The 21,346-nt window shown below is 34.2% G+C and overlaps 1 pseudogene; it reads left to right on the top strand.

Annotated features, from left to right (window-relative positions):
• The first annotated feature begins 1,525 nt into the window (after positions 1 to 1,525).
• On the top strand, positions 1,526 to 20,935 carry LOC142611183 (TMV resistance protein N-like; annotated as a pseudogene).
• The last annotated feature ends 411 nt before the right edge of the window (positions 20,936 to 21,346 follow it).

The raw sequence follows: 21,346 nt of genomic DNA, 5'->3' as shown, positions 1-21,346 counted from the left end.
AGAGAAGGTGTTTACTTTAAACTCAAAAACTTATAATGTTATTTACAATATTTTTTTTACTTTATCCGAAAACATTTTTGGTAAATCATGGACAAATAACTTGCTATCTTTTGTTTTTCTATTGAATATAAATTAGGATTAGATGCAGAACTTGAGAAGGATTAGATTACACTATGTTGCTGCTTTTTTTTTTATTTTTTTTATTACACGTTGCTAATTATATATATATATATATATATATATATATATATATATATATATATATATATGTCAGGATTAGATGGAGAATTTGAGAATGATTAGATTACACTATGTTGCTTTTTTTTTTAATATGCATTGCTTTTTTTTAATACACGTTGCTACATTTTTTTTTATATATAAATGTTTTCTTTTTTACATGTAGTATAATAATTAAATAAAAATTAGATGGATCAATGGATCAAATAAAGAATTTGAATTGTAATTAAATTAAGATATTTATCAACTTAGAATTATAGGAGAAGAAAATATATATATATTTTTAAAAAATCTAAAAATCTAAAAAAAATTTCTGTAATATGGTGTAGTCACTTGGCGTAACCACGGTTTCTAAGCCCAACTTTTATTATATAGTATATGATATCATATGATTTGTACTAGATTATTTTTCTGGTTAAACTATTTGGCCTATGTGACATTTTGAACTATTTAAAATAGAGCTTATGGTTATTTTGAATTATGAGAAATATGGTTGATTAAAATAGATTATGTACGTTACTGTTTATATATACGAGCAAAATGAGTGTTTGAGATTATGAAAGTTAGACAACTAATTTTGACTGTATCCGATATCAAAATTTTAGTTTGAAAATTAAATTCATTCTTAATTTTTTTTTTATTGATTACATTAGATAGATTTACACAATACACATGGTATATATTTTTTAAATTATATAAGAAATGTTATAAAAATTTATACATATCGAACACCAAAAAACTTATTCAAGCTCGTAGTGTGCATTTGTTTAAGCCTTTTAGAGCACAAAAAGCGCTACCAAACCGTGTGCTTCATGAAAAGCACTTTTTGCTACCAAAAATCCAAACCACTTGTTTCATGAAATATATAAAACGTGCTTTTAATATAAGTCCATTGTTGCAAAACGCAAGCAACCTTTTTTTAGCAAGCAAACCGAGCGAAAGTCAAAACGTACAATTTATGATTTAAATTTCATTGGTAAATATTAGTATTTTATTACCATTGGAAAGCAATTTTAGACTGTATTTGACAACTGGTCGCCACAAAGTTTCTCTGTCCTCTGCCCCGCTATGTAGCATTATTTTTACAAGTTAAAAGACTAACCAGCTGTGGTGCATTGTTCAAAAAATGCGGTGGTGCATTGTTGGAGTATTTAAAAACGTAAAGCCTGGTCATTACGAAATCACGGAAACGGAAAGAGTTGTGGCGAAATCTCCTCCCATCTCTCTCTTCCCCTCTCTCACACATACGCGGAGAAAGAACAGTATTCATTCCTTCATTAAACAGGACACACTATCTAGTAGGAATTAAATCAGGCGTTGTTTCAGGAGAGTTTCGATCGGTAAGTTCTCAATTCTCTCTCATATTCATCAACTTTATATCTTTCCTTTCACTTCGCCTTTGAGATGAAAAATCCACATCAAATTGTTTTCTCTTTCCTTAATTTTCTTTCCTTTTAATATATTACTCTTCATTTTAATTGAACGTACCTTTTTTTTTTTTGTGTGGATCTATTTTATAGTTCAAGATTTACCAGTTTCCATGAGCACCCAAGAAGCCTCAACTTCATCACCGTCTTCTTGTTCAACACCTTGGTGGACATATGATGTCTTTCTCAGTTTTAGAGGTGAGGACACACGTAAAAGCTTTACGGACCATCTATATAATGCTTTGAAAAATAAAGGTATTTTGACCTTTAGGGATGATGAAAAACTTGAGAAAGGAAAATTCATTTCACAAGAGCTCGTGAAAACCATAGAAGAATCAAGATTTGCTATTGTCATCTTCTCAATAAACTATGCATTTTCAACATGGTGCTTGGATGAACTAGTGCATATTGTTAGATGCAAGAAAAAGACAGGACTGGAAGTTTTGCCAATTTTTTACCACATTGATCCATCTGATGTGCGGAAACAAATGGGAACTTTTGCAAAAGCATTTGATGAACACAAAGAAAGTTTTAAGGAGAGCATAGAGAAGGTGGAAACATGGAGAGGTACTTTGAGAGAAGTGGCTAATCTCTCTGGTTGGGATTTACAGAATAGGTATAATTTTCTTGAAAAATTTATTTTCTCATATATAAACTTATATCATGAAGTATATTATATAAATAGCTATTAAATGGTAGCAGAATATGCATGGATTAAAATATTACAACATATACTAGTTAAATATTTAGTGAGACCCTTTGTTTAGGACTTAGGGCTTGTTTGGATTGAGGAGGGAAGGAGAGGAGCAGAATAGAATTGGCTGAAAATAGGCTAATTTTATTACATTTAATTATTCTTGAAAATAATGCCATTGTAGTTTATTAGTGAATGCAAAAAGGTTTTTAATTTAATTTAGGAAACTAATTTACTACACCTAAGGTAAAGTAACTTAATTTATCCTTAACTTTTTGTATTGGCTTGTTTTAGAAGCGGCCTTTTTATTTTCATATCATAAAATTCTTACAGAGACCAGCTACCCAATTCCCCAAAAGCAAAAGCCTCTCACTTTCATCAAAATTCTGACATTCTCACTCAATTCTTCCCTCTTCCTTGATAAAAAGTTTCTTGGAGGTAAGCAAAAATGACATTAAAATCTTGGGAGGTGCAAAATTCTTCTTGACCTTTTTCTTTTTAGTTTAATATCTATTTATTTATCTTATTGTTTATGATTTTCTTTCTTCTTTTTCCTTTAATTTATTAAATCAATTGGTACCACTAACTTATCAGAAGAATCTCATACACATGTCAGAATTAAAATATTGGCTTTGGCTTTGATATTTGAAGAAGAGCAAATCTTGAAGTTGACGTATGAAAAAAAATTTCATTCTGAATTTTGTGTTCCTATTGTGTGTACCTCCTGTGTAAATGGGGGCACTTTTTTAGTTGATTAATAAAACTTTACTTTTATAATATATAATCGATGCATGAAAATTCATAGTGCAATTATTAGTAGGTGCACCACCTAATTATTCTTGCAAAATCTGACAATGCCTTGAGATACAAAAGTGATTTTTTTTTTCTTTTTCCTTTTGGCCATAGATCTCTAGTTTGGACGGAAAAACATAGTAACATGAGTTGCACGTGACACTTGTTGACATTGAACCCACTAACCCCACTTAAAATGACCACAATGCCCCCCTAAGACCTAGAGCAAAATGCCCAATTTCCCCTAAAATCTTGTTTGACTAGAGAGGAAAGAAAATAAACAAAATGAACAACAAACCTAGAAAATGAACTATGCCACAAGAGATCAAACAACAAATCAACTATGATAATATGATGAATGTTGGGAAATTTAGACTCCGGTTGAAAGAATTAACAAGTTTTAAATCTAAGTTGTTAATTAGATTTATTATGTATAAAACTTGTTAAAACAAACAAACATCAATATCATGTCAAAACTAAGTGCAGCGGAAAAATAAATAAGACAAGATATGATGACCCAGGAAAACCAATGAAACCAACCAGTTTCACAGTAAAAAACATGGAGGGAAACCTTCCCGAAAAGCAATCCACTATAGTAAAGAGAAGTTTCAGATCTAGTACAAAACCTTTGTCCCTAGACTTTACAATCCCCGTAGATGAACTCACATCAAAAACCTTCTACCACTTCAGAATTTCTGAACTCTTCAATATATGAACGCCACTCTTTGATGCACGAATTCTAGTAGGTGACTCACTCCTTTGCACGAATCTCAATACGTGACTCACTCACCAACTTGAGCAAAAAAATTTTGGCTGCAAAGTTCTTCACTTCATCAATAATGAAGATCAAGAAGCACTTAGTTATAAAACTCTAAGGCGTAAAGACGCAGTAGCTTCTTCTAGAGAGAATAAGGCTTCGGTCACCTTTTGCATATGTTCTCCTTGTATTTTCTTATGTGACGGCCTCTAAAATATGCCTTATATATGTCTAGGGTTGTGAGAAAAGAAACCCTACACAAATACAAAAGCCTAGCCTAAAAATCAGATCTGAAAATTCTGATTTTCGTAACCTCGATAGATAGCCTCGATAGATAGCTATTTGTCGAGCAGCTGTCGAGCAGCTGTTCACCAGGTGTCCAGCAGGTGTCTAGCAGCTATCCGTAGGTGTCCAGCAGGTGTCTAGCTTTAGTAAACTTATTTCTTGGTCCAATCTTCATGGCTTTAATACCAGACTTGAACAACATGTTCTTTAAAATATTAAACACATCCTAGATCTACCCAAATACAAGTAAAGTGCGTTTTGTCAAAGGAGTAGCCAACTACATAAAATATGTCCTTAACAATCTCCCCATTTGGCAATCCGTGACAAAACCACAACAAACAAATGAACATATAAGAGAAGTCATAAATCACTCAACTCATACTCACTTGTTGAATACAATAAAATGTACTTTAACACAAACTCTTGAAAAACTTTGCAAGAAGAGAGTTCATGGCATGGAAGACTTTGACAACCTGTATTTCTGAAACACTTTAAACAAAACTCATCAAGGCATCTTAGTGTGAAACAGAAATAATAGATTGCAAACAAATAAAGAAACATGTGTATAAAGATAGAAAAGAAACAACACATGTAGAGGTAGGTGAAGAAAACATACATCATCACATATATAACAAAGATGAGCACAATGTATGTAAACATGGTCACAAGACCTAAGGTACAAGAAGAAGAAGCTAAAAGAAGCTCCTACAACAACAAGGAGGTGAACACTCCCCCTAACAAGATGAAACACATCTCCCCCTTACAGAGACATGTATTTCTCCTCCTAACTTGTAGAATCTTAAAGAAAGAACCTACAAATTCTCCAATTTCTCCTCCTTTTTGTCACGATTGACAATGGGTACAAGAAGCTAGAAAGCTTCACTGAGAAACATAAAGATGATCAAAAATGATCAAGGGGGTACAAAGAATCTATAAAAATGCATGAATGTAATGAAACAATATGCTATGGATGACAAGATAAAATAAACATGCAAAACATGAAAAAAATGCATGCAGAGGATCTCGATGGATCGAGAGGTATCGAGGAGCTATCGAGCAGACCTCGATGGATCGAACAGCTATCGAGAAACTATCGAGAGGACAGAAACTTTCTCGATCGATCCACCTAGCTATCGAGAGGTGTCGAGATTGTGATAAGATGCAACAGAAGAACTCGACAGATAAGCTAGGTATCGAGAGGTGTCGAGGAGGTGTCGAGATGGCTTAAAAACAGTTTTTCAAGAAGAGAAAAAACATAGATATGAATGCAATCAAACATGCAACTCAGCCAATGACCCAACCGACATTTTAACCTCTCAAAACATCTCTCAACCAACAAAGAGTTAAGCATTTGAGATCCCAAAAACACACACACACACACTAAACAAGTTGAACCAATTTTATATTTCAAAAACAAGTTAAGACAGTTTAGTGAGCATACATTAACACATGTAAACCTTGTGATGGCCAAATCACATTGTGCCTGCACATGTATCAAAAGTAGCAAAGAATATTACGTGTTGTGTGTGAAAAACATCTCAAGATTGTATAAGTGTCTCTATGTTATGACGATTTGAGATATGAGAAAATCACTTTAACTCACACACAATCATAACTGTTTGATGGGGACTATCACCTTTGAGGTACATCCTATAACTCCTACATCTCCTAGAAAACACGCTTGCAATCATATTTAAAGCATTTTGTTCTTTTTGCTTTTATTTTCTTTGCATATTTTCTTTGTATTAAGCAAACCATGCATGAGTATATAAAAGAGAGAAAATAAATACCCAATTACGTTAAGCTTTTGACATTGCACTTTTGCTATGCCGAAGCATACAGATGTCATTTCATGATTGGCGAGTAACAGTGGTGAGATGGTTATTTATGTCTTTCTCTTAGGATTTTTCAGTCCTACCCGTCAAAAAGAGTGATACGAATGTTAAGTTCAAGAGATCACTTAACCTTACTCATCACAAACAAAGAGCCACAAAGCTCACTTGCTTAGTTATGCATAAGAATGCTCATCCAAGCTACAAGAGATACAAAGTTTAGAAAACTCTATTTCAATGACCATTTTAAGGTTTACAAGAACCGATGTACACATACACACACACACACACTGTTTTAGTATTTTTCAATTTTTCAATTTTTTTTTATTTTGAAAATAAAACAAAATAAAAACTAACCAATCAAACAAAAACAGATAAACAATTGTGAAGGCATGAAAGAAAAATGCAAATGCATGAAGGCATGATAGACGAATGCAAATGCATGAAAGCATGATTTTAAAAGAAGATAAGAAATCAAGCAAAGAGAGTTCTACTACGGATAGAAAGAATTAAAGCATAGGACAAACAGAAAAGACAATTATGTCTTAGGCTCCTTTCTCACCCACACAGTACGAGTCTTTGGCCGTGAAGATGAAAAGGCACGTGTCCTAGTATGTCTACTAAAATACATGGAAGAATTAAGATTCTCTTGAAATTGAGTTAAAAAGCTCAAGACTTTTAATAACTCTCCAAACAAAGGTGTAGGTCCTTGAGAGGAAACTTGTGATCGTTTGGACAATTGCTTATGAGGATACAACTTAAAGTAATTAGGAAGAATGTGTCCAGAAACACCACAGTGGTGACAAACATGAGGTCTAACAAAGGATTTAGAATTAGCCAAAACAGTTTTGGATTTCATACTTTAATTACCTTTCTCGGATTGAGGCACAATGACAGTCCTTGATCCAGAAGCCGTGGAAGAGGAGAGGCCGGAGGAGACATCATATCCTAAGCCAGTCTTATCAGAACTAGGCTTTTGAGTACTCAAGACCTCTTCAAGCTTTGCACTAGACATCCTCTGTATTTGAGTTCTAGCTTGACTAAGCTTAACCTTAAGATTCTTGACCTTCTCTTTTAATGAGGTGTTCTCCACAATGAGAGTCTCAACTAACCTTGTAGTCTCATCCAGTTTGATTAACATATCAGCTTTTTCAGTTTTTACCTCATTAAGCTCTTTTCTACAAAGATGAGAAGTCTTTTCAGATCTTATGAATCCAGTGCATAGCTTATCATAGGCTTCCTGAAGGGTCAACTTCTTGGATACTTCATCATTAGAAGAATCATCACTGTCACTAGCACTCTCCAGAATCACCTTATCGGTTGAGGCAGCAAAGACCATAACATGACTACATTCATCCACATACTCATCAGAAGAGTCATTCTCAGTGTCACTCCAAGTAGTAACCAACCATTTATCTTCTGACTTCTTGATCTTTTTCTTCATAAGGTAGTTTGGACACTCTATCCTCATATGACCAAAACCCTTGCACTCATGGCATTGAATGGGGGTTTTCTCATTCTTACCCTTCCTAGAGGAGTTAGATTTCCTAGTAGGTTCGCCCTTATCCTTTTTCCTAAACTGAAGAAGCTTGATAATCTCATCAGTTATGAAGGTTAGATCCTTATCCTCATCATCATCTTCATCTTCATCTTCAGAGTCCTCAATCTCTTCCTCTATACCCTTAAGAGCCAAGTTTTTACTCTTTCCACCTTTTCCCATTGAGCCTAATCCCATCTCATAAGTTTGAAGGTTCCCTATAAGCTCAGTCAAAGGAATTTGATCAATGTCATTTGCTTCTTCAATGGCAGTGACCTTGGCATGAAATCTTTCAGGTAAGGACCTAAGGATTTTCCTAACAATTTTGGATTCTGCTATAGACTTTCCAAGGTTGAAGGTAGAATTCACAATATCCTTGAATTTAGCATAGAACTCATCAAAGGTCTCATCCTCTTCCATCCTTATTTCTTCAAAGCTACTAGTGAGTCTTTGAAGCTTCACAGTCTTTACTGCCTGGGTACCTTCATAGGTGGTCTCAAGAATGGTCCATGCTTCCTTGGCAATTTCTGTGGATGATATTTTCTTGAATTTCTCATTGGTCATCCCACAAAACAAAGTATTCAAGGCTCTACTGTTGAAATTTGCCGCTATGATTGTTGCATTATCCCAATCCACCGGCGATTCCTTTGGCTTAATCCAACCAACTTCAACAGCTTGCCATACCTGTTCACCTAGAGCCTGCAAAAAAACTTTCATACGAACTTTCCAGTACGCATAATTAGTGCCATCAAATAAAGGAGGAATCAAAAGAGATTGTCCACAATTCATGACAACGAGGGTCAAGGATCACACTCAGGAAATTAATCCAATCAAAGTGTATTCGCTCTGATACCACTTGTTGGGAAATTTAGACACCGGTTGAAAGAATTAACAAATTTTAAATCCAAGTTGTTAATTAGATTTATTATGCATAAAACTTGTTAAAACAAACAAACATCAATATCATATCAAAACTAAGTGTAGCGGAAAAATAAATAAGACAAGATATGATGACTCAGGAAAACCAATGAAACCAACCAGTTTCACAGTAAGAAACCTGGGGGGAAACCTTCCCGAAAAGCAATCCACAATAGTAAAGAGAAGTTTCAGATCTAGTACAAAACATTTGCCCCTAAACTCTATAATTCCCGTAGATGAACTCACAGCAGAAACCTTCTACCGCTTCAAAACCTCTGAACTCTTCAATATATGAACGCCACTCTTTAATGCACGGATCCCAGTACGTGACTCACTCCTTTGCACGAATCCCAATACATGACTCACTCACCAACTTGAGAAAGAAGAATGTTGGCTGCAAAGTTCTTCACTTCATCAATAATGAAGATCAAGAAGCACTTGGTTATAAAACCCTAAGGCGCAAAGACGCAGTAGCTTCTTCTAGAGAGAATAAGGCTTCGGTCACCTTTTGCATATGTTCTCCTTGTATTTTCTTATGTGACGACCTCTAAAATATGCCTTATATATGTCTAGAGTTGTGAGAAAAGAAACCCTACACAAATACAAAAGCCTAGCCCAAAAATTAGATCTGAAAATTCTGATTTCCGTAACCTCGATAGATAGCCTCGATAGATAGCATAAGTCGAGCCTCATTAAACCTCGATAGATAGCTATCTATCGAGCAGTTATCCACCAGGTGTCCAGTAGGTGTCTAGCAGCTATCCGTAGGTGTCCAGCAGGTGTCCAGCTTTAGTAAACTTGTTTCTTGGTCCAATCTTCAGGGCTTTAATACCAGACTTGAACAACATGTTCTTTGAAGTATTAAACACATCCTATATCTACCCAAATACAAGTAAAGTGCGTTTTGTCAAAAGAATAGCCAACTACATAAAATATGTCCTTAACAATGAACAATGAATCCAAACGAATAACAAACTCAGAAAATGAAATATGCCACAAAGAGATCAAGCAACAAACACAAAAAACTGATCTCGTGGTGATGATCACAATGGTGGGAGAACAACTGCTTTAGATCATGTCATTATTGTGAGTTCGTATAGCTAGCTTTTTCTCTTAGTTGTTGACGAATTTGGGTTAGGGTTATCATATGCTAGCTTTTCTCTTTGTTGCCGGCAGGTTGTGGTTGGGTAATCATGTTTGGGTCAAGGAAGTCAATACCGTATCAGAGGTTGTACCTGTTTGACTAGCAGTACGATATATTTCGGGCACCGGTCAATACTAGTGTACCGTTTCGGGTTTATCGCTATTTTTTACTATTTTATACAATATACAAAGTTATATTTCTAATAACTCAATATATCACTTTGGCAACTTTTTATATTTTTTGATGGAGTTATCAACATAAATATATAAAAGTGAAAACTATTAAATAATCAAACACCCACCAAACTCAATGAATGCTAATCCCACGTGTCAAAAGATTGATGACACCAATTCAAAATATCATCTGATGCTTTGAGAAAATCAAAAGGCAAGTGTACTCTTTTAACTAAGCATACAAGTTACTTAACATTTACATTGTAAAAACAAAAGGTAAGACCAGGGAAGAGTGGCATTTAGAGAACGAAGTTACAAAACAGAAGAAGCAAATCAGTCATCGTTGAGTCCTTAAAGAAGATGATGATAAAAGAAAAATGTGAAGAATAATGAAGTTGAAGTCTAGAAGAAGAGGTGATTCTAACTTCATTTTGCAAACCTATTGTTCATTTTTCTTTCATTTTTCTCCTTTCTGGTAGGATGTCTTAGCTTACTTAGATTTGCACTGCCTTGTTAAGGATTTTTTGTTTCGGGGTAGTGTTAGGGTTAGAATTAGATTCTAAAATTACCATCCTGCCATTAAAAACTGCCAAAATTACAACAAAAAAAAAAACATTTCGTGGTATCCATTTACCAGCTGAAACAACCGGATTTCGCTGGTACAGTTGGTATTTTTTCTGGTACGAAATAGGGGGTGTATCTGTACCAGTGCACTGGCCAGTACAGTATATACCGGTTGTACCGGTCGGTACGGTACGGTATCACTCACACTGGTTTGGGTCTATGTCAAGGTTATTAACGGAGCCAGAACTTGGTATTAGAGGGGGCGAAGTATAACTAAAACAAAATCATTACAAAACTCTAAATAAGTTTTCCATTTAATATTAGGTTACATTTGACATTGGCTTAAAAAGCTAGCTTTTTTTTTATTCAACTTATTTTTGCTACTATTCATAGGTCTCATTGCACTTTTTGATACTATTCATAGGTCTCACTGTATTATTTCAGCTACCTTTATTTACAATACTTTCAGTAAAAAGTTTTTAATTTCAACTAAATAAACTATTTCCAAACAGACTCTTAATAAACCCTCAATAAGGAATGAAGCACGTACAAATAAAAAATATTCATTGTTGCGCTATGTACACAACACTACAATTTACTAACTTTATTATATCTCAACTCCCAATTAATTTCAAAGTTTCAAACAAACTCAATTTTTACTTTTAAAAAAAGACACTAACAGACAAACGTAACTATTTACCATTAAAAAAACTGCTATTCATATAAGCACAAAAAGACAAAATTCAACTCATAGAGCACAACACGTGGGTGGATATCAATCCACCACTAGTCACTTCTACTATTTTTTAAACTCATTGTTTAAGTCTCTTAAAAAGAGAAAGAACTCTCTCTCTCTCTGTCTTTTGTATCGAAGAGTTTAAGAGATGTGCTCGTTGCTCACTTGCTCATGAGAGAGAGAGAGAGAGAGAGAGAGAGAGAGAGCGAGAGAGATACCAAATCTAGTGAGTCTGGGCTAGGGGCGGGGCTGGCAGCTCTGCTGCTACCTCTCCCTTCATTGCTTTACTTCAACCATTAGTCGCCAAGTCTCTTGGTTAGGCTTAGGGTTTTATTTGTTTGTTTGTGTTTTTTTTTTTAAGATGGAATGACAGATTAGTTTTGTTTTAAATTTTTGAAAGGCCTGGCTATTTTTTTTATTATAAAATTTGGTTGATTGGGTTAAATTTCCTTTAGCTTTGCTATTTTGTGATTTATGTTGTTGTGCTAAATTTTTTGGGCTTGTTAAATTTTCTTTTATAGATTAGATCCATAAATTCTTTTTATCGCCTTTAGAGTGCCAATAATATTGTTAGGAGGGATCAAGTGTAGTTTACTGAACCAAATTGGTAAATTTAATTCATAAATATATATAAGCATTTAAAAAAAAAAATTGGGTTGGGGGGGGAGGGGGTGGGGGCATTGCCCCCCACGTCCAACAATAGCTCCGTCCCTAGTTATTAATATTGGGTATGTGTGGTTACTACGTGCTTGGCTATTATGTCTGTAGTCTATTCATAGAGAAGGAGATAGAGAGATTCAATCTAGGTATGGTGAGAGGGAATTTGGGTTCAATGAAAGGGACTTTGGAGAATGATCCAACTTTTTTTTGGTTTCTCACTTTCTTTTATGGATTCATATTGGAGAGAGATTCACTTTCGCTTTATTCAATTTGGTTCGGTGAGAGATCCAATCTGGGTGCTTGGTTATCATGTCTTTTTTTTTTTCTTTCCCCTTTTTAAGTTACTAATAGTGAGTGGCATTTCAGTTATTTTAGGTGGCATTAATGGGTTCCATGTCAACAAGTGTTACATGAGTTTCACGTGACTACGTTATTTGTCTAGCTTAACTATAGAAAAGTGTTAGGAGAGTTTAAAGTGTTACACAGGTTTTAGTTTAAGGCACAATCGTGCAATCTTGTAGTTCAAGGGAGTAAATATAAATTAGGGTATAGTTTAAGATGGAAAAGTATAATTTCCCCATTACTTTGTGGTTTCTTGTATTGATTTTGTTATATTTAATTTTTGGCTATATACTTATATTTAATATCTATGACTGTTATGTACTTACGGTTGTTTAAAATATATGAGAAATCTAGTTCAAAAGTTGACCTTAATAATGTTTAATTGATAGTTTACATTGAAAAAGAAATTGCTCAAAATTTCACAATGTAGATGATAATGGATGAATTTTTATCATATGAAAGACCACTGTTGATTATAATTTTAATGGAAGATGATAAATGATTTTTTTAAATATTTGTTAAATAAGTCTGTGACAAATTAAAAACTCATGGACACTTAAGCAAAGTTTAAAAGGATGTAAAATTCTCATATAAAATAATTTTGTTGATGTGTAACTTTGGTTTGTGCGTGTGTCTATATATATATATATATATATATATATATAGTACCTTGAGTTTTTCTTGAATTGTAAATTAATATGATAGTTTAGTCTCGCCTCCCCTCCCCCCAAAATTTATGGTTCCACCCATGATTAGGTTCATTGTAATACAAAATTTGTACTTCACTCATATATCAAAGATGAGCTCTTAAGGGTTTCCTTCATGGATGTATACAGCCAGATTGAACCATGTAACTCTCATGTGTTCTTTATTTTATACTTCCGCTTCCGCTAAAGGGAGTTACATCCACTTAGCTCTCTTGTGTTCCTATATGGATAGCTGTATCCACGTTACTTGAGCAAATGCATTCAAATATGTTTGGGCAAGGAGACTAGTATTTTTCCTCCTCCCTAGGGTTTTTTAGTTGGTTTGGACCATCATGTAATTATTTTCTATCTCATTTATTGGCATGAGTTAAAATTCATCCAACACATTGTCCAAAATAATATATATTTTTATTTGGTTTAGGCCATCACATAAATATTTTCTATCTTCTTCGCAGGCATGAGTCAGAATTTATCCATCACATTGTTGAAAAGATGATGAAGAAATTGAGTTCAAAATTCTCAAGCATTAACAAAAACTTCATAGGAATAGAATCTACCATGGCTGAATTGATCCCTTCATATTTAGATTTTGGGAATAATGTTTGCATGATAGGGATTTGTGGTATGGGGGGAATGGGAAAGACAACTCTTGCTAGAGTTGTTTATGATAAGTATTCTAATCAATTTGAAGTTTCTAGTTTTATTGCTGATGTTAGGGAAAGGTCAGAAAAAGGTGGTTTGCTTAAATTACAAAAACAATTTCTTGAAGAAATTTTGGAGGAAAGAAATACAAATATATGGGATGTTCATCAAGGAGTTGACATAATCAAGAATAAGTTACGTCATAAAAAAGTTCTACTTGTCCTAGATGATGTTAATCATGTAGACCAATTAGAAAAATTGGCCGGAGAGCATCATTGGTTTGGATTGGGGAGTCGGATTATCATAACAACTAGAGATGAACATGTGTTGGTTGAACATGGAGTTCTTAAAATATATAAGCCTAATGGACTGAATATTGATGATGCTTCAAAACTTTTTTGCTTGAAAGCCTTCAAAAATGAGCAACCCAAAGAAGGTTATATTCACCTCTCTCAGGAAGTTGTAAAATATGCTAATGGCCTTCCATTAGCTCTGGTTACTTTGGGTTCCTTTTTAGTTGGAAGAACAATAGATGAATGGCAAAGTGCATTGAACTATTTTAAAGGAAATCCTAAAAAAGAAATATATGATATACTTAAAATAAGTTATTATGGACTAGAGGACATGTGGAAGGAGATATTCTTAGATATTGCATGTTTCTTTATGGGGTGGTACAAAAGTATAGTAATAAATATATTAGAGAATTGTGGTTTCAATGCAAGGATTGGTATAAGGGTTCTCGTGGACAAATCTCTCCTAACTCTCACAAGATATGACTATTACTGTGATGAACAGTTGGGGATGCATGATCTACTAAAAGAAATGGGTGAAAAAATTGTTCGTCAACAATCATGTGGAAAGCTTGGAAGGTAGAGTAGGTTGTGGCTCTCTGAGGATTTGTTTCGTGTATTGGAGAACAATATGGTAAGAAGCTATAATTTTATTTTAGCAAATAAGATTGAGTAGGTGTAGTGACATAATTGTGTTCAATAAATTAGTTCTAAAATAATTATAAATAAAAAAAACTTCAATAGGTAAGTGGTCACCTAAGTATCTAAGTAACAGAATATAGAATATGTTCATTTAACATGCTAATATATTGTCAATGACGATTTCTTAGAGCACTCACATTAGCCTATGTAAAATTTATTGCATATTTTGTGTAAGAACCTACTTGTTCTATTTTACACAATTATTTTTTTTTAAACATCCACATTAGATTATCTATTTACACTACATATCATTAAAATACTATTTCTTTATCTATTTTTATTTATTAATTCTCCCAATCTCCCTCCCCCTCAAGCAAAAATCACCGTCTCTCTCTCACACAATCAGTTTCACTCTTTCTTCCTTTCCAAAGCCATCAAACCTAACACACACACACACACACTCTCTCTCTCTCTCTCTCTCTCTCTCTCTCTCCCTCACTCTCATCACCGCCACCTACCTTGCCATCATAGATCAACCCAAAATCCATCCACAACCAGTTTTGCAAAGATCCAAACAACCAGATCCTCCATGGTCTAATTAGCAACCTTAGTTGAAGATTTCAAGTTCCCTTACACACCGATGGTGAGATTCGGAGTTCACCCATACACCTTGGATCTTTGTTGTATGGTTTTTTGTGCTACCGATTGGATTTGATTTTGGGTTTGGGCTGACAAGTTTAAGTTGGCATTGGGTTTAATTTGGGTTTTACGATTGATGGGTCGATCTGGTTTTGTGATAGGATGATCAAATTTTGTAATGGGTTATGGTGGTGCTGCTAGGTTGCAATGGTGATTAGACTGTTTGGGTTGGTGAGCAGCTGAGAGAGAGAGAGAGAGAGAGAGAGAGAGAGAGAGAGAGAGAGAGAGAGAGAGAGAGAAGATTAAAAAATGAAATACAAAACCATAGTAACCTCTATATTTACATGCTTACTGCAGCTTTGTAAATGTTTTACACATTTTTAGATGATCTGATGTGGGTGGGTTTTGGTTTGGTGCTAAAATTTTAATCTTAATATATTTTGCATAAACTGACGTGAATGCTCTCATCTTTTAAAAACATAATATGATTAAGTAATTGTTAATCAAATTGAATTCATTTTTCCTAATGTAGTCCAATCACTAATCTAATGGTTGCTACATAGAAGAAAATCCTATATTAACATTTTTTTATTAAATAATAATAATAATAATAATAATAATAATAATAATAATAATAATAATAACTTCATTCTATAGGCTTTATTTTCTTTCTTCCATCACTTCAAAAAATAATGTTGTGATTTCCTATTTTTCCCTTCTTGGTCATGAATTTCTAAAAGGTAGAAGTGCAACTTTCTTATTTTAATGTATGATAGTATGAGTTTTAAATTGATTAATTTTTTTTTTAAATCTTTAAAATATGATGTACTATAATATATTAGTTACTAAGATCATTGGCATCAGGTGTGCCAAATGCTAAATTTTTAGCATTTCGTACACCAAACACCAAAAACCTTGCTCCATAAGATATGCCAAATTCCAATTTTTTTACAACATGCTATAGTACCCTTCTACTGGTAGAAAGGTAAGAGCATTGGCATCAACTGTGCTATACCAAATGCAATTTTGACACAAAACTTATTTTATCTATTTGAACACATCACTTTACAATACATTCTACATCACATGTTTTATCATAACATTTAACACATTAAAATAATACATACAATATAACTAGTCAGGATTCCAGTGCACTGGTCCTGATTGGATGGTGACATGTGTCCATTTTTAGACACATGTCACCATCTCAACGGGTCTAGTGCCACTGGACACTAGACCCAAACCGCCCTCAATATACAAATACAACCCATGGTTCCACCCCACAACCCACCACCATCCACAGCTCACCCCCACTAGATCAGAACCCACTAGCAAACCCGCCACCACCAACCACTAGCAAAAATCAATTAACCACCACCTCAAAACACCAAACCTACAGACCTAAAATCAACCCACTAAAGTTTCCTTTTTTTTTAACCCTTGAATGACAAATTAAAATCCCACTTCTCAAACCTCAAACCAAATCCAATCCCTAAAATCAACCATATATAACCAAACAAAGAGAGGGATTTTCGGCCATATGTGAAAGAAATAATAATAAAATTTAATAAAAGAGAAATAAAGAAAGTAGAAAAGAATTAGAGATTGAGTGAGAATCGATAGAGCGAGCTATGGGAGCTCGACCATGGTGGTCTTGACTTGGCTAGGTTCGAGACAGAGATCAGTTACAGGCAGAGTTTAACAGTTTGGCGAGAGGTAGAGGCGAGCAGAGTTTAGCGGCTTGGCGAGATCAGCTGGGGTAGAGATTGGTGGCTTAATCTGAGAGAGAGAGAGAGAGAGAGATAAGAGAGAAAAAAAGTAGAGTAAAATAATGAAAAATAATTTTAAAGTTTTGACTATACCATTCTATTATTAGAACGAAACTGTAGATCAATGCCACATCTTTTGGCATTTGGAACACGTGATTTAGGAGGTTTTTTAGTGTTTGGCGTGCTAAATGCTATTTTTAGCATTTACACTGATGCTAGTGCTCTAAATGTAGCATGTTGTAAAAAAAAAATCTCTTTTTTTATTCCCTCTCTCTCTCTCTCATGTCAAAATCCCTCTTTTTTCTCAGCCATCACTCTTCCAATCCCTCATCTTCTCTTATCTCTAGCTCTTTGTCTCCTCCCACAAATCTACAAAACAACCACACCCATTGATCTAAAAATAAAAAACTAATCAAGATCTACAAAACATCCACACCCAAATGCCCCAAATTTCAAACCCAAGCCAAATTATCAAGCTTTTTCACATCCCAAAGGTTCAGCCATGGCTGTGAGCACCACTACTAGAAACGATGGTGGAGCTCAAGGAGTCTGCCATGGTTGAGACGAGAGAGAATCTGAGATAGCAGAGAGAGGGAGTGAGACGAATTTGGTGGTGGTGGGATACACATTTGATGGTAGTAGTGTTTTTTCCTAGGATTGGAGCGTGAGAGAGACTGAGAGATAGGGAGTGAGACGGAGAAGAAGAAAGAGAAGAGAGAAGGATTCAAACCTTTTTTTTTTTTCAAGAAATAGAGAAGGCTCCAAAGTCCAAACGTTTAAAATAGAGAGAGGAAATAGAGTGAAATATCAAATAAATGAATTGGTATTTTTATTGAGTTTTTTATTTTAATTGGTTGGTAATATACTTATATTATTTCAATTTGATGAATGTTAAAATAAAAGATGTGATTTAGGATGTATTGTTAAATGCTATGCTAAAATTGATAAAATAGATTTTGGTATATTAAAATGACATTTGGCCTAGCACAGCTAATACTAGTACTCTGATAGGACTTAATATGTAATACTTCTCATGATTAAAATATAGTGTTGTACTATGATCTATTAATTACTAATGTGACTCTTAGTGTTAGTTTGGGTTGTTTAAAAAATGTGTTTTGAAGCTCAATGATTTTTAAAATTGTGTTTTGAAAATGTGTGTTTTTTTTTATAAAAAAAATGAAATATTGTTTGATAGAATCTTTTGAAGGTAAAAAGTATTTTTGATATGAAAAGTTGTTGTGTGAAAGTGCAATGGAAAGGAAAATAACACTCCATGAATTGTATTATTATAAAAACGCAAAGCCAAACACCAATCTTTATACATTTTCATTTAAATCGCTCTTTTTCTTCAAAATATTGCAATGTCATATGGTAAATCGGTAATTTTCTCCACAAAATTGCAATGTCATATGGTAAATCGATAATATGTAGTGCATCCTCCTATTTTCTATTATGAAAGTGAAAGTTGAACCCACTGTTTTGGAAGGGAAGTGGAATACAAAAATTAAGGGATTTGACTTACTTCCGGTATTTTATTAACTGGAATATCCTTTTGTTTTAATGAGAAATTGACACATCACCCATTAACTAAATAAAATATGGACATTAAAATTCACTACTACTTGTCATAGTATAGTTAAAACAAAAGGAGATATCTAGTTGAAAAAATACTAGAGGTTGCCAAACCTAAAATTAAATTAAATTATTTTTAGTTCAGTTCAATGAGGCAATTTCCCACCTTAGCCTTCTTGAGCATACCAATAATTAAGAAGAGGTTATATATATGGAAAATTGAGGGAGTAGATATTTTTATCTCCTTTTAAGGCTTTACTGTAGTAATTTTAATGTTCTTATCATTTGCTTGTGTAAATCTCAAGTGTTTGCTTGTGAAATCATAGGCAACAAAAGCAATTCAAGCCATAGTCATCTACTATGGGAGATCAGATTTCAACTTTGGGAGAGCAAATTTCAAATTTGAAGAATTTTCTGAAGTTTTTTCAAAGATGTCTAATCTTAGATTGCTAATAATTAATGAGTGGCACATCCCAATTGCTCTCAATCGTGTTCCTAATGACCTAAGACATCTTTCATGGCCATCATGTTCTTTAAAATGTTTGCCATCTAGTTTCCAACCAAAGGAACTTGTTCGACTTGACTTGTATGATAGCAAGTGTGAATATCTTTGGGAAGGAGCAAAGGTAATTTGATTCTTTATACTGCCTTTCTATTATTTATTACTCTGTATTTCTTTTTTCTTTAAGTTAGCAACAATATAGTGCAGGTGTATTCAACCTTCCTCCTTTAATTTCGTTAATAAAGTTGTTTTAATTTCAAAGAATTCTTACTTATTAAACCAAATTCTATGTTTAATGGATTTATATATATATTTTTTTCTTTTAACAGTGTTTAGGAAAGTTAAAGTCTATCGATCTTCTCTTTTCCAAGAACCTTATTAGGACACCTGACTTTTCAGGGGTTCCGAGACTTGAGGTACTATGCCTTGCTCAGTGCTCTAATTTAATTGGGTTACACCCATCTATTGGACAACTCAGCAAGCTTAGACATTTAGATCTGACTGGCTGCAAATCTCTTACCAATCTTCCCAGCATGTCAGCTAAAATGGAGTCCCTCACGTATCTTAATCTTAATGGCTGCTCAAAAATCAAGAAGATTCCAGATTTTAAGGGAACTATGAAAAGCCTATCTGATCTTATTTTGGGTGAGACTGGTATTAAGGAACTACCACCCTCATCAATCGAGTGTTTCACTGCCCTTAAAATTCTAGATCTAAAAGACTGCAAAAATCTCGAATGCCTTCCAAGCAACATCGATAGTTTGAGGTCTCTTAAAATTCTCAATCTTTCCGGATGCTCAAAACTTGCCAATCTGCCAGAGAACTTATGGAAAATAAAGTGTTTGGAAAGACTTGAATTGAGTGTGATGTCTCAAATTGAAGAAATAGAACTTAATGGTATAGGCTGCTTGTCCTCGTTAAAATATTTATCACTAAGTTCTAACAATTTTGTCACCCTGCCTGCAATCATCAGTCAACTTTCAAAACTTGAAGCTCTTGATTTGAGCCACTGCAAGAAGCTACGATCAGTGTCAGAGCTTCCATCAACCATGAGATATATAAATATTGAAAGATGTTGTTCCCTAGAACCATCACCAGCACTGCGTAGACTGATCAGTTTGCCACGACCTTATTCCTCATTTCCTGTGTATGATGAGAGCAGTGGTGGAGTGGCATTTACAATAATGAACCGTTACCTAAAGGTAATCTCATCTTTCTTTCTCTCTTTCTCTTCACTTGTTAAATGGAATATCATGTGTTTTTTTGGGTACAGGGACTCCTTTGTCAAAAAACTGGATATGAAACTGCTACCAAAAGAAGAAAAGAGGATGGATTTAAAACTGAATTCCAGATAATTATTCCCGGAAGTTTAGTTCCACGGTGGTTAACTCATCAAAGGTTGGGGAACTCAATAAGCATATTGTTGTCTCCAAATTGGTGTAATAGTAGGTGGATGGGATTCACTCTATGTGCTCTTTTCAATGCAACTGACGATTCTGACTTTTTCTTTGGTCTTAGAGCTCGTGTGAAAGCCATTGGTGCTATGCCTCACAGTCAATATGTCTCTCAAATATTTTTTAGGGTATGTAGTAAGGACCAAGTTTGGTTATTGTATTTGTCTTGTGATGATTGGTTTGGTACTGTTGGGAATGGGGAATGCAATCAGATTGTGGTTGTATTTGAGACGACCTCTAATTCAGGATGTCTTGTGCGGCAATGTGGGATCAGTTTGGTTTACGAGAAAGACATGGAACTGATGGAAGACTTAAGCCAAGCAAATGCACAATGCAGCAGTAGCCGTGTCATTGCTTATGAAGGTTGGGATGGTGTCTATCATGAATTTGTCAATTCAACGAGAAGCTGCCTGTGATGACTATAGCTATATTGAACGTTTAAAAAAGAAATATTTCCCTCTTCATCCAATGGTAAAGACCCCACTCCAACATCCTTCCTGTTATAAATCTAATCCTAATTTCTTTTCTTTTCTTTCCTGCCGTACAGTTGGTTTGGTAGCTAACAAGTATTGTCCAGTCATCTTTTAATTTTTTCTTCTTTAAGCCAAGCAATCCTATCAGAAAATTCTTAGCTACTCCAGAAATACGAAAAAATTGTACTCCCTCCTTTTACTCATGTTAGACTCCATTATAAATATAATTAGTGGACTCCACCATAAATGTAAGAGGAGGGAATGTCATTCTTCGTACTCTAAGAATACCTAAAAATTACTCATCCTAATCACCATGTACTTTCTAACAATATGATTTAGATAGGAAGTACATTCTCAAGCTTCACTCATCACACTGCTCTAAGAATTTTGCTAATGTAGATGGTCCAAACCTAATTTTGCATCCTATTTTGTAAGTATCTAAGTAGTAAGCTATTTTGCATATTTAGGGAATTGATTATTGCACATTTGTGTGTACTTCGCCCCCATACACATTATTCATTTTTGTATTAAATGTGCACATGCTTATCCATAAAA

The sequence above is a fragment of the Castanea sativa genome, chromosome 9 (assembly GCF_040712315.1).
Source record: "Castanea sativa cultivar Marrone di Chiusa Pesio chromosome 9, ASM4071231v1".
Classification (NCBI taxonomy): domain Eukaryota; kingdom Viridiplantae; phylum Streptophyta; class Magnoliopsida; order Fagales; family Fagaceae; genus Castanea; species Castanea sativa.
This window is presented reverse-complemented; position numbering and strand designations above follow the sequence as displayed.